At 47.9% G+C, this 13518-nt stretch overlaps 1 protein-coding gene across 1 annotated transcript in view; it reads left to right on the top strand.

Annotated features, from left to right (window-relative positions):
- The window catches only part of MPP1 (MAGUK p55 scaffold protein 1), a 203656-nt gene that overhangs the window by 81057 nt on the left and 109081 nt on the right, over positions 1 to 13518 (top strand). The gene's annotated exons all lie outside the window — the stretch shown is intronic.

A 13518-nucleotide genomic window follows, 5' to 3' on the forward strand; every position in this document is an offset into this window, starting at 1 on the left:
TTAATAGTATTGAACTCCTGCTGATGAGTGCTGGGACTCTCCCTTTATTAGTATTGAATTACTGCTGAGGAGTGCTGGGACTCTCCATTTATTAATATTGAACTACTGCTGAGGAGTGCTGGGACTCTCCCTTTATTAGTATTGAACTACTGCTGAGGAGTGCTGGGACTCTCCCTTTATTAGTATTGAACTACTGCTGAGGAGTGCTGGGACTCTCCCTTTATTAGTATTGAACTACTGCTGAGGAGTGCTGGTACTCTCCCTTTATTAGGTCTCGCCTGACCCAGCGCATGCGCTGGGTCAGGCGAGACTTTTTGTGAGGGCTCAAAAAAGTGCTACCACTGTAGCCTAGAGCTACAGTGCATGTGCGCGGGCTCGCGCGCCTCACTTTCGCGGCCGCATGGCCGCTTTGATGTTTGATTGCGATCGCGATGTGCTTTGATGTGCTCCGTGAGCCAGTTTTATTTTTTCCTGTTTATTACTTTTATGTAGTAATGGTGGCACCCGTGCTTTAGCTTAAACATCTTAGGCTAAAGTCGGGTGCTGAGATTGCTTCAAAAGTAAAGAAATCGACAATTCTTTACTTTTGAAGCAATCTCGGCAACCGACTTTAGCTTAAGATGTTTAAGCTAAAGCACGGGTGCCGCCATTACTATAGAGCAGTAATAAACAGAAACAAGCATTGGCATAGCCAATAGGTCTCGCTTTTGGGACCTTATAAGTATTTAGTTATGCAACTGTTGCATGGCTAAACACTTATAAGGTCCCAAAAGCGAGACCTATTGGCTATGCCAATGCTTGTTAGTATTGAACTACTGCTGAGGAGTGCTGGGACTCTCCCTTTATTAGTATCGAACTACTGCTGAGGAGTGCTGGGACTCTCCCTTTGTTAGTATTGAACTACTGCTGAGGAGTGCCCGTTAAGTGAAATGTCAGACTCCGTGGTGGATGCAACTGATTATCACTGGTCTCTCAGGGCGACCTACTAAAATGCCTGTTACAAATTAACCCTTCTGGGTGGGCACCCTCCAGTTTTTAGGTCTCGCCTGGCGAACGCAGCGCGAAGCGCTGTCGCCAGCGAGATCTATTGTTGCTGACTTGCCTCGGAAGGGGGACAGGAGATGGGCACGTGCAGGCTCTCGGTGGATTTGAGTTGGTGTACGCGCTTACAGCCACGCGGCGTGCACATCTCCTGTCCCCCTTCCCTCGCAAGCCAGCAAGCAGTTTCACTTTCGTCCTCACCAGCCTCATGTAATTTTTTTAAAAAATGCGCTCCAAGCACGTCGCGCTTTAAATGTACAACATGCAATTTTGTTTTTTTTTAAATGCACACGTGCGCACCAAGCGCGGCGCGCTTTAAACGTACAGCATGCCCCACTTACCAGCTCTTGTGGGGACTCCGGCTGGTCGTGAGTCTTCAGCGGCTCACTGCAGCACCACGCGGGGCTCCGTCTTGCTCACAGGAGCCCCGTCTGAAACCATGCGGCATTCACGAAGGCTGGGTGGGCTCCCGCCGGACTTCTGCTTTACTTTTTTTGCCTTGGCTGCATGATGCAGCACTCATTAAAGTACGGCGGCTTTTGAAGTCCGCACGCGCCGCCGTCCCTGTGCACGAGCCGCAGTCGCAGAACACGCAAAAGATTCAGTTACTGCGCATGCGCGGGCAGCCCTCCACCTCCCAGGTCTCCTCCCCGGCCCAGATATGGATCTGCTTTCTGGCGGAAGAGGCTCTAGTAACTCATTTTATTTACTATTTTTTTTACTTTTGGGTTCCGCACTTGTTGTTAAAGTGTTTAGAAATGGAAGAAGGGGCTGACAGGGAGGCCAGGATATTAGTCCACGCCCACGGTCTCATCTCTTGTAAAAAAAACGGGTACGGTGTTAGTTACCTGACATGTACCCGACACGGTTTACTTATAAAGGCCTTTGAGAGAAACCAGTCTGTCGGCAGTATTTTTACGTTTTAATGTCTAGCCTTGATAATATATCCCTGACTTTACCCATCTCTTCTGGACTCTCCAACCTTCATTCAATTTAATCTTGCAAACCCTACTGGCCTTTCAGAGTTCGGATTGTGACTGACTCTGTCCAGCCCTGTAAAGCTTGTCCGGCGACGATGTTTGGCCGGCCCTTCTGGACTAGAAAATTCTCAAAATCTGCCCAGAAGCTTCAGCCCGACAGAAAGATGATTCTGCCCCTTCAGTAGCTTTACATTCAACAGATACTCGTCATTCAGAGCTGGACACGTGAATGACTCCTCTGCTCTTCTGGCCTTTTGCCGTGCACCGGACCTGCCCTCCCTTACCTGTCTTTCAGAGGCGTGTCGAAAAGCCTTCGGATTTTATCCGATCTGATTCCATCGGCTACTCTGTAGAAATATAGTGCCCACTAGGGTCTAGCGCCTCGCCTCCAGGCGCATGCTGACTTTAATGTCCTTTTTTCCTCCGCCCTGCAGAACATCTCGTGCACATGCTGTGGAATGAAGCTCACCATGGTGTGAGTCTACATTTCACTGAAACCCCAGCAGTTCTAAACAGTGACACCAATCCGGCCTCCTTCCCGCCTCTCACACTGCTGTGTTGCCGTACAGATACAAGACAGAACACTGAGGCAGCATCATAGCTCGGAGGTCAATGCCCCTGCTGCAGACCACTAGACGTCATCCTCAAAATGAATTCCAACTAGTTGGACTCACTCAGTCTTTCATGCTTTGAGATCGATTAATTGAGCCTCACCAGGTTGGCTAAAAATGCCACCTATTATTTATTATTCAAGCGCCTAGAAACATTGCGATGTTAATGCTCTGCTCGAACCTGAGGTCCTTGCATAATAAATGGCATACAAGAATCATGGAAATAAAATGTATACCTATTGTGAAGCAAAATGAGACAACTGCAGAATGTAAAGACAAAAACGCGAGGGAGTGTGAAAAAGAAAACACTATGGCGGGACGAGATAACAAAATGCATTGGCAAAGCCAACAGGACTTGCTTCCTGTTGCCTTTGCCTTTTAGAAAAGTTGGCTGCCCAGCATCATCCAACAAGCATTTGCAATGCAACAGGTCTCGCATTTACGCGAGTTTTAGCTATTTACAGTGTAAATGACAATGCCTTTTATTTATGTTTTTTTTTTTTTTTAAAACGCATTGTCATTTACAATGCCAATAGATCCAACTCGCGTAAATGCGAGACCTATTGCATTGCAAATGCTTGTTCATTTTGTTTGGCTACTCACCTGCTGGTAATCTTGATCTCAAACACTAGCACACTTTTATCCAGTTCCCAGTGCATCTGCTGAGACCCATAAAACATGTTGAAATTAGTTTTAAACCTGATTGGCTCTATAAACGTTCCTACAAGGCCATAATATATGGTGCAGAAATACACCAGTGGCATGGAAATTGAAATGCCACTTGTGAGCTTCAGCACCTATTGTGTCATCCACTAAAGTGGTACTGAAAAATGGCTTCAGGCCTACCCTGTGCGGCCTGACAGAACCCTGCTCGCCAGACCTGTCAAAATCAAGTAGACTTTAAATATTAAAAAAGACACCCACACCTCGCTGCCAATCAGATATGGTTTATAACATTTAATAGTGGGACATGACTGGCATATTCCACCAGTGTTAAAAAACAACATTGTCACCGTTCAGTCAGGCTGTAGCTGGCATGTAAGAAAAGTCAGTGTATGGATTATACAAATTAATCTAGAACATTTAACCTGTACCAGCTACAGACTTCATTCAAAGACTTATTTTTTATATTGAATAAAAAAACAATGATAAAGTCGGATTTTAGTAAATATGTGGGAAATTTATTTTTTAGAAAGTTACCTTTACGTTGCCTGAAGCTGCTCGAGGCTATTTTCATTAGCTATCCAGCAACTGCCCAGCCAGGCCTTGGTTGAACTAGGTGAGAAAGAGGTGTGTAAACTGCCTCCAGACCAGTGACAATTGCCTGGGAGAGTGAGGGTGGGAATAAATCGTCTTCCCTTGGCAGGAAGGTCAGTTAGGTTGGGCGCAGTAACCTAATTAACTTCGAAGGCGCCATTCACTGCCACAAGAAAAAGTGAGGTGACACTTGGGCAGCCCCAGCTTTGGTCCCCATTGTAATGCTGGCCCTGAACCGAGTGGGAGGAAAGCTACCACCAGGACCGGTTTAGAGGGCCCACAGAGGAGGGTAGTGCCCATTACCCTGGGGACATCTCTGGGTGGACGCACAGGATCTGCACAAGGGGAAAAGGCTTTTACCATTTTGTATTTTGAGAGTGAGAGGCACTGAGGGATTGTTAGTAGTACGGCAAACATGAGCTAATAGGGTAGGATTACACACTCTGGGAGACTTTACCCCAATCCATGGGTCAAGAGGGTGACCATGTGTCCCTCTGGGGCTGGATTAGGGCTGGAACGGGCTCTCCTGGGTGGAGACGTGAACCAGGCAGTTGGGGAAGTGCAGAGTCCGCAGAATCATGATCTCTGGGATCACAGCGTACTTCGAGGGGTGACTCTGGCCACCAGGGCTGCCATATGCACATGAGTTCTGGACGGCTTGGACTGTGGAGGTTTCGGCCAGCTGGACCTTGCTGTCCATCCTGCCCTGTCCTCCATTTGGGTAGCTCAACTTCACACTTCTATAAGTCGAAATGCAGTGGCTTAGTCTTCTGTTTTGGGCAGGCAGCAGCAGGCAGAGCCCTGCCCTTGTGCTGGGGCAGGCAGGTCTCCTGATGCTAAGGGGCATGTAATGTGTGTCCCTGGTACAGTATGAAATGTGTGACCCTGGTACAGTATGAAATGTGTGCCCCGGTTGCAGCATGATACATGTGCAGGTCCCCCTGGTGCAGTATGAAGTGTGTGCCCCTGGTGCAGTATGAAGCAAGTGCCCCTGGTGCAGTGTAAAGCATGTGCCCCTGGTGCAGTATGAAGTGTGTGCCCCTGGTGCAGTATGAAGTGTGTGCTCCTGGTGCAGTGTGAAGCATGTGCCCCTTGGTGCAGTATGAAGCGTGTGCCCCTGGTGCAGTATGAAGCAAGTGCCCCTGGTGCAGTGTAAAGCATGTGCCCCTGGTGCAGTATGAAGCAAGTGCCCATTGTGCAGTGTAAAGCATGTGCCCCTGGTGCAGTATGAAGCAGGTGCCCCTGGTGCAGTGTGAAGCATGTGCCCCTTGGTGCAGTATGAAGCGTGTGCCCCTGGTGCAGTTTGAAGCGTGTACCCCTGGTGCAGTTTGAAGCGTGTGCCCCTGGTGCAGTGTGAAGCATTTTCGCTTGGTGCAGTGTGAAGCATGTGCCCCATGTGCAGTATGAAGCATGTGCCCCTGGTGCAGTGTGAAACATGTGCCCCTGGTGCAGTGTGACGTGTTTTCCCTTGGTGCAGTGTGAAGCATGCACCCCTGGTTCAGTGTGAAGCGTGTGCCCCATGTGCAGTATGAAGCATGCACCCCTGGTGCAGTGTGAAGCGTTTTCCCTTGGTGCAGTGTGAAGCATGCACCCCTGGTGCAGTGTGAAGCGTGTGCCTCATGTGCAGTATGAAGCATGTGCCCCTGGTGCAGTGTGAAGTGTTTTCCCTTGGTGCAGTGTGAAGCATGCACCCCTGGTGCAGTGTGAAGCGTGTGCCCCTGGTGCAGTGTGACGTGTTTTCCCTTGGTGCAGTGTGAAGCATGCACACATGGTGCAGTGTGAAGCGTGTGCCCCATGTGCAGTATGAAGCATGCACCCCGGTGCAGTGTGAAGCATGCACCCCTGGTGCAGTGTGAAGCATGTGCCCCTGGTGCAGTGTGGAGTGTGTGCCCCTGGTGCAGTGTGGAGTATCCTGTGTTCCTTTCACAGTCCATTGTAGTTTTCCCTAAGTTAGCCTAACTATGCACAGGGTAGGCCTCATTCTCCTTTGCACACGTTACTATATAACCACATTTAACTTTTTGTGCCACATTGTACTTTCATACAGAATCTCCATATTTTTTTGCGTTCTGTTCTTTTCCTGGGATTTAGTCTGAGCACCATAGACAAGGTCAAACAGCAGCGTCCCTTGTTATTCTTTCCTGCCAGGCACTCACACATAGACATAACTCAAGAATGCAGCTGTTGTTTATGCGCACACATGTCCTTTCATATAGATGAGTATATGAGCAGAAAACAAACATGGAAGGAGAGTTCTGAGGCAAGAGCAGTGTGTATGCTGAGGTACGGGGTCTGCCAGTAATCCCAGAGATCTTTGATATGTAATCATTTAGCTTCAGTAGTGAGGGAGGGGGGGGGGGTTAGGCTACTCTGTCCTATAAAATGACTGGAGTTTTCATGATATATGCATTATTAACCATGCTAATAGTAGTTTTAGTATGCATTTTTGAATTAATTGTGGCGCGTATACTGCATTTCAGAGCACAATAGTTGAAATGTCTCTGGGTTATCTTATTGTGGGCGAGTACGAGAGCGTTACTGCGATCCTTCAGAGGGTTGTGTTCTGGGGTGTCAAATCACTGGTCTCTCTGGAAAGGTTGGGCGGGCAAGTGAGGCACTATAGCTAGTTGGACTTGGGCTCATATATACTAAGGAGGTCTGGTGACTCAGTCCCTACAATACTTATATTCTATGGTTCCAAGCATAGTTTTGTTCCAGAACAGAATCCCAGCAACAGACGCGTGTGCAGTATGAAACATGTGCAGTGTGAAGCATTTGCCCCTGGTGCTGTGCTGTTCCTTGGTGCATTATGGCGCTGACACTCCACACCACTGCCGCTGTGCACATTTCCCTTGCACAGTGATGTGGTATGAGCCCGTACCAGCAGAAGAGAGGGTGAAGGAGGGCAGAAGAAGTGCTGAGCAGAAAAAACATTTGTGGCAAATTGTAAGCCTGTGTTTCGCCGCACACTTTAAGTTCATTATATTGTAGTTCTAGTGACCAGAGGGCCTTGAGGAGCCCTGACACCAGTGACAATGCTGCAAAAAGTGCTGAGTGGACTCAAAGTGCATAAGCGCGAGGTCAATACAGCCTTATCTCTGCAGAGTAAGCCAGTGTGCAGGTCAAAGTGTGCATGTAGAAGGCGCTGAGACTGCGTATCCGTTGGTGAGGAACAGAGAGACCTTCTCAGATCTACACTTCTGAGTTCCTCTTTCTCAGAACCTGTGAGAGTGCATGGTCAGCACTCGAGTGCACATGACTCACGCAGCCGCCAGTACTCACCCCAGATTGCACAACACGGCCTCGTCTGACCCAGCAAGTCTGTACTCATCTCTGATTGCACAACACGGCCTCCTCTGACGCAGCAGGTCTGTACTCAACGACACTGGTACTTTCATGCAGATTTAGGAAACATGACTTTTTGTGGCGGGGACCTTAGAAGAGGAGGTGTGTATGGAGTATATAAATATACTTACAGCAGGGGTTTGAACAAAATGCATTTCTATAGGGGCACTATGACAGGACTGCCAGGTGTGTCAGTGAGAGTGTGGTCTTTGGAGATGTATGAACTTGTGTGTGTATAAATTGGATAAATGTGTATGGGTGAATGAGAGCCTGTGTACTGCGTACTTGTGGCACTGGACATACCTTTCGTCATATGTGGCACCATTACATATATAAAAACAAACATATAACCATTTTTTTAAATGAGAGAAATTTAAAGTACAGAAAACATTCTGCAAAAATGTTCATGATAGGGGAAATATTTCTGCACTCTAAATTTCTCCCGCTAAAAAGAATGGTGTATTTTTCAGTTATAAACATGGCACCGTATCTACCAGCCACTGGAAGCAAGATGCCTGCTGTGTGACCATACATCCCTTTGAAATGGAAGAAAATTAAACAGAAGAGTTAACTTTATGTTTATATGCTTTCCATAAAACTCATCATTTAAATGTAATCCCATTTCCAAGTGTCACATTTACAAACACCTTGAATCTTGTTCCCAGTGGCCCGTAGACAAGGTGTCATATTTATATCAGAAAAATACAGCAATTTGTTTAAATGGGAGGCATTTAAAGTAAAGAAACATGTTTCATAAAACATTAAGAGGTACTGGCTTAGTTGGAAGTAGAGAAAAACATTAAGACTTAATGCTTCATAGAGATATTATTTCTTCACTTTAAATTTCTCCCATTTAAAAAAGATGACTATTTTTCACTTATAAACATGCCAAAGTTTCTACTGGGTACTGGGAGCAAGAGGCCTGCTGTGTGTAAATGTGACACTTTTAAATGTGAGAAAATTAAAATGAAGAGGTAACTTAAGTATTAATTTAACTCTTCATTTAAATTTTCTCCCATTTAAAAGCATTCACAAACACCATGTTCGAGGCATATGAGCTGCAGATTACACACTTTTGCATAGATCGCCATCTGGTGTTGGGCCCGGATGTTTGCAGTTTGTTTTTCCTCTTGGAAAGTCTTTGGAAGTCACGAGGTCGGTGACTCCTCCTTTGGATCGTATTGCGCATGGGCTTCGGCTCCATCCTCAGATTGTTTTTTTCCGCCATCGGGCTCGGATGTAATTTTCGCGCTCCGGTTCCGAACATTTTCCAGTTCGACGATCGAAGCGGAATCCTCACCTCACATCGCGGTATTGTTTCGATCGCGATCTCCTCAAGCAACACACCTTCTCATCGACAAATCTTCGATTCCAGTCGTCGACGGCGGCCTTCGGGCCTACCCAAGCTCCGGTCCCGGCTGATGGAAAGAACTCCATTTAAGAAGTGCCCTCGATGTGGGTCCAAATTCCCCCACACTGATCTTCATGAGGTATGCAACCTCTGCCTCTCCCCTGAATACGAGGCTCGAGACTGTCCAGCCTGTAAGTCTTTCAGATCGAAAAAGACTATTCGGGACTGAAGAGCCAGACGAAACATGGCACACTCCTCAACCTCCGTTCCAGTCGATATCTTCGGCGATGACACCGAAGATCCGGGACAGCAGCGCACCAAGAGGACCTCGTCAGTGCTTCCGAGGCCGACGACTCAGACTTGGAGGACATCACTCCGGCGCAGAGGGTCATGAGTAATATACCCCCCCCACACTCGCGCCAATACCCAAAAAAGCTTCAGTCACGCCTTCACCTCCGGGCCTAGGCAAAACCAAAGACACTGCTTCGCACACCCCACCTTCGGGCCCGGTGAAGAAGCCAAATGAGCCTTCCGGCGACTCGGGCTCGAGCCAGCCTGCCAGCGGTGCCGAGAAACACACTTCGGCACCGAAAAAGAAACCTGCCTCTACCTCGACACCGAGCTCGGCACCAAAGCACTCGGGGTCGAAACCCAGCGGCTCCGTACCGACGCCATCTTCGGTACCAACCAAACCCCATAAGACCCTCGGCACCGACACTTCCAAGCCGAAGCCCGCCTCGGCGCCGACCAAGAAATCGGAGGTTTCCAAGCCCAGTGCTAAGCAAACTGGCACAGACAAGCATAAAAAATCATCGGCCCGAAGACTTTGGCGCCGACGGACCAAACACTGTCACAGGAACTATTTACACCTGATCCCTTACAAAAAATTCTCACCAGGGATCTAAAAACTGGACATTTGGCACTCTCTTCCAAAAAGAGACATTTGGACAAACCGGCTCCGCCTCCACCTCCAAAGGGGAAGGACTCTGCTACCTCCCCTTTCAGAATACCTTCCCCACCTCCTCCACCTCCTCCACCCTCTCCACCTCCGCCCCCTCCACCTTCTCCACCCCCACCTCATCGCTCTCCGACTCCATCTCCAGACGATGATGATCAAGGGTACCCATATCACGATACAGGGGATGTGCCACAAGACCCCACACCTACAGGATCCCCAGACCCATGGGACGACTACAATAACCCAGATATTCCCGACGTCCCACAAGATGACCTTTACCCTTCCAGGCCATCTCCACCGGAAGATTCATTAGGTTTCCACCACCTACTTCAAAGGGCGGCACACTATCACGGGGTGGAGTTGCACACTGACCAGTGGAGGAGGATTTCCTCCTCGACACTTTTGATACCACACATAGGTCTACCTCTAAACTACCTATGCTTAAGTGAGTGGTGAAGCAGGCGCCCAAGGTTTTTAAGGACCCAGTCAGGGCCAGGGTCATTAACCCACGCATAGAGAAAAAATACAAAGCTGCCCCCACAGATCCCGCCTATATCAAAGGGCCAGCGCCACTAGATTCCCTAGTCGTTTCCACGGCAAGAAAAAGATCTAATTCCCAGGCGTCAGGCGAAGCACCACCACCTGACAAAGAGTCAAAGCTACTGGACGCATCAGGAAAGCGCACTGCGTCACAGGCAGCCAACATATGGCATATCGCCAACACCCAAGCGCTATTGGCCAGATACGATAGGGCACATTATGATGAACTAGAGACCATAATGCACCACCTCCCTGAAAGATATAAAACTAGGGCCAATGAATAAATTCAAGAGGGTAAGACAATAACTAACACCTCTATACGCTGTGCCTTAGATGCAGCAGACACAGCCTCCAGGGCCATTAATACTAGCGTCCTCCTCCGTCTCCATGCTTGGCTAAGAATATCAGGTTTTAAACCAGAGGTACAAGCCTCCATTCCGAATTATCCCTTTGACCAACAACACCTATTCGGCCCAAAGGTTGATGAGGCCCTCGAAAAAATGAAGAAGGACACTGATACGGCGAAGTCCATGGGAGCCCTGCAGTCACACCCTCCTAGGCGCTCTTTTCGCCGCTCTTCCTTTCGGAGTACATCTAGAGGCTACTCCTCAGATAACACGTCCACTTCCTACAAATCCCCCACTCAGTCCACCTTCACAAGGGGTTATCAAAGAGGCGGCTATAGGGGCAATAATAATAAAGGCAGAGGAAAAACAAATACTGCCTGCTCTGCCACACCACCTACCCAATGACTTCCCCCCGCTCCCTCCAGACCATCCCACTCCGGTCGGGGGCAGACTTAAAAATTTCCTTCATCTCTGGGAGACCATCACCTCAGACAAATGGGTGACCCAAATTATTCGGTCAGGATACTGCCTGGAATTAACATCTACCCCCCAAACATCCCACCCAGGCAACGCCCAATGTCACAAGAACATTCCACATTACTAAAGCAGGAGTTAATCTCCCTCCTACAAAAACAGGCAATAGAACACGTTCCCGTCAACTAGCAAAATTTAGGGGTCTACTCCCTATATTTTCTAATACCAAAAAGGGACGAGACTCTACGACCTATTCTAGATCTCCGGCCCCTAAACACATACATACACTCAGACCGTTTTCACATGGTAATGCTTCAGCAAGTACTTCCGCTCCTCTCCCAGAACGACTTTCTCACCACACTGGACTTGAAAGACGCGTACTTTCACATTCCGGTACATCATGCCCACAGAAAGTACCTCAGATTCGTAGTGGACGGGCAACACTACCAGTTCAAGGTGCTCCCATTCGGGGTCACAACAGCACCACGGGTATTTACCAAGTGCCTAGCGGTAGTGACGGCACACCTCAGAAGACAGCACATTCACGTCTTCCCGTATCTGGATGACTGGCTGATAAAAGCCATGTCCTACAACCAATGTGTACACCACACCGCCACTAGAATCCAACTACTTCACCAACTAGGCTTCACGGTTGCATAAAAAATTCATACTTCAACACTCACTCCCAGCAAGAGTGTTTATGCAACTAATAGGGATGATGGCCTCTTGCATTTTCATAGTGCCTCACGCAAGACTCCAGATGCGTCCACTCCAAGAGTGCTTAGCGCGCCAATGGAACCAGGCCCAGGGGCAACTGACAGATCTGGTGTTGGTAGACGGTCGCACCCATCGCTCTCTGCAGTGGTGGAACACCACAAACCTTTCCAAAGGTCGACCGTTCCTGGACCCGGTTTCTCAAATAGTACTAACAACGGACCCATTGCTCTCCGGCTGGGGAGCTCATCTATTACACCTCACAGTGCAGGGCACATGGACGCCACAACAAAAGTTACTCCACATCAACCACCTGGAGTTACTGGCATTCTTTCTAGCCCTAAAATCTTTTCAAACACACATTTCAGGCAAGGCAGTCCTCATTCGTACAGACAACATGACGGCCATGTATTATATTCAAAAACAAGGCGGCACACACTCTCCACAGCTCTCTCAATAATCACAGAGCATATGGAGATGGGCAATTCCACACAAAATCTTTCTCCTAGCTCAACATGTCCCAGGAGTCCAAAACACCGTGGCAGATCTGCTCAGCAGACAGACGCAACAGATCCACGAGTGGGAACTTCACCCACAGGTTCTTCATCCGTTCTTTCAAAGGTGGGGGCATCCACAGATAGACCTCTTCGCCACCCACGAAAACACAAAATGCCTATCTAACTACCTCAGTGCCTTAGTCCTTCACCTCTGTGCCCTGGGTCAGAAATCTAACACCAGCAAAGCTCATTATAAGACCCTGCTATCTGCTGCCTGAAGATAAAAATGTAAAATAAAGGCAGCCTTTAAAAGAAAAATGTGACCGTCTGCGTTTTTAAAAATAATTAAACTTAAGGCTGTGAGCTACTCTGAAGGTGTCAGCGCTTGCGATCGACCGGTTGGCGACACCTGACTTAGAGTGTCTTGCCTGCAGCGACACCGAGCTTGCTGACAGTGAGGGGCAAGGTTAAAAACAGGGTCATGCGGTCGGCCGGGTGGACAATGTGCAGGTCCATGTGTTTATAGTGTTCTTGGATTTTCTATAATAATGTCTTTTATATGTATGAGGGCCATACTGGTCCTGTTTTGTGACAAAAACCCAATAAAATTAGTTGTGAAAAAAAAGCAGGTTCATGCACCACCATACTCTGCTCTGATGTGGCTTTGAGACACTCTTTGAGGGTTCATCTGGTGTGGTCCAACGCGCTGTGTGCTAAATGTTTTAAAACTGCAGGGATTGAAAAATGTTTCTTATATATTTTAACTCAATACAAACATAAGTGTGTTTGTAAATCTTATTCAATCTCATTATAGACTGGCCGAGAGTAAGGTTTCATCTATTGATCCACCACTGGCTCAGTCTGCAGAAAGTTTCCTCTGACTGCCCGCCGGAAGAAGACATTACATTACTCACCTTATTTAGGGTGGACGGTGAGATGTCCTTTTTTTCCAGTCCATCACCGCCATGAAAACCCTGGTGGTAAGGGACAGAAATAAACAATAATGACCCTCCCACAGCCTGAGGGAAAACTCCAAACGTGTGTGGGACATTATTTTTTTTATTTTTCAAAAACAAAGTCCCACTTTTTAAGTTTGTTTTTGAAAAAACAAAATGTTAAGATTTTGGTGCATAGCGGTCAAAACTGACGGTGGCTATCCACGAAACATTTCGTACCTTGACGGGAGCTGCTGTGCGGGTGGTTCGTTTCATTTTACAGTGGTGATTGCTCAGATGGCGGTCATCTCTAAACTTGGTAACTGTAGTCCATTATGGTGCAACAAGATGTTTAGTGAACGGGTTACTCGGTTACAAATGTGGCGGGTCTCCCATCTGCCTTATTACAAGTGACGTAGGCTATAAGGTTCTTGTAACAATGCAGGCGGGCCATCCGTCACATTTGTG

Source organism: Triturus cristatus, chromosome 10, assembly GCF_964204655.1.
Source record: "Triturus cristatus chromosome 10, aTriCri1.1, whole genome shotgun sequence".
NCBI lineage: Eukaryota > Metazoa > Chordata > Amphibia > Caudata > Salamandridae > Triturus > Triturus cristatus.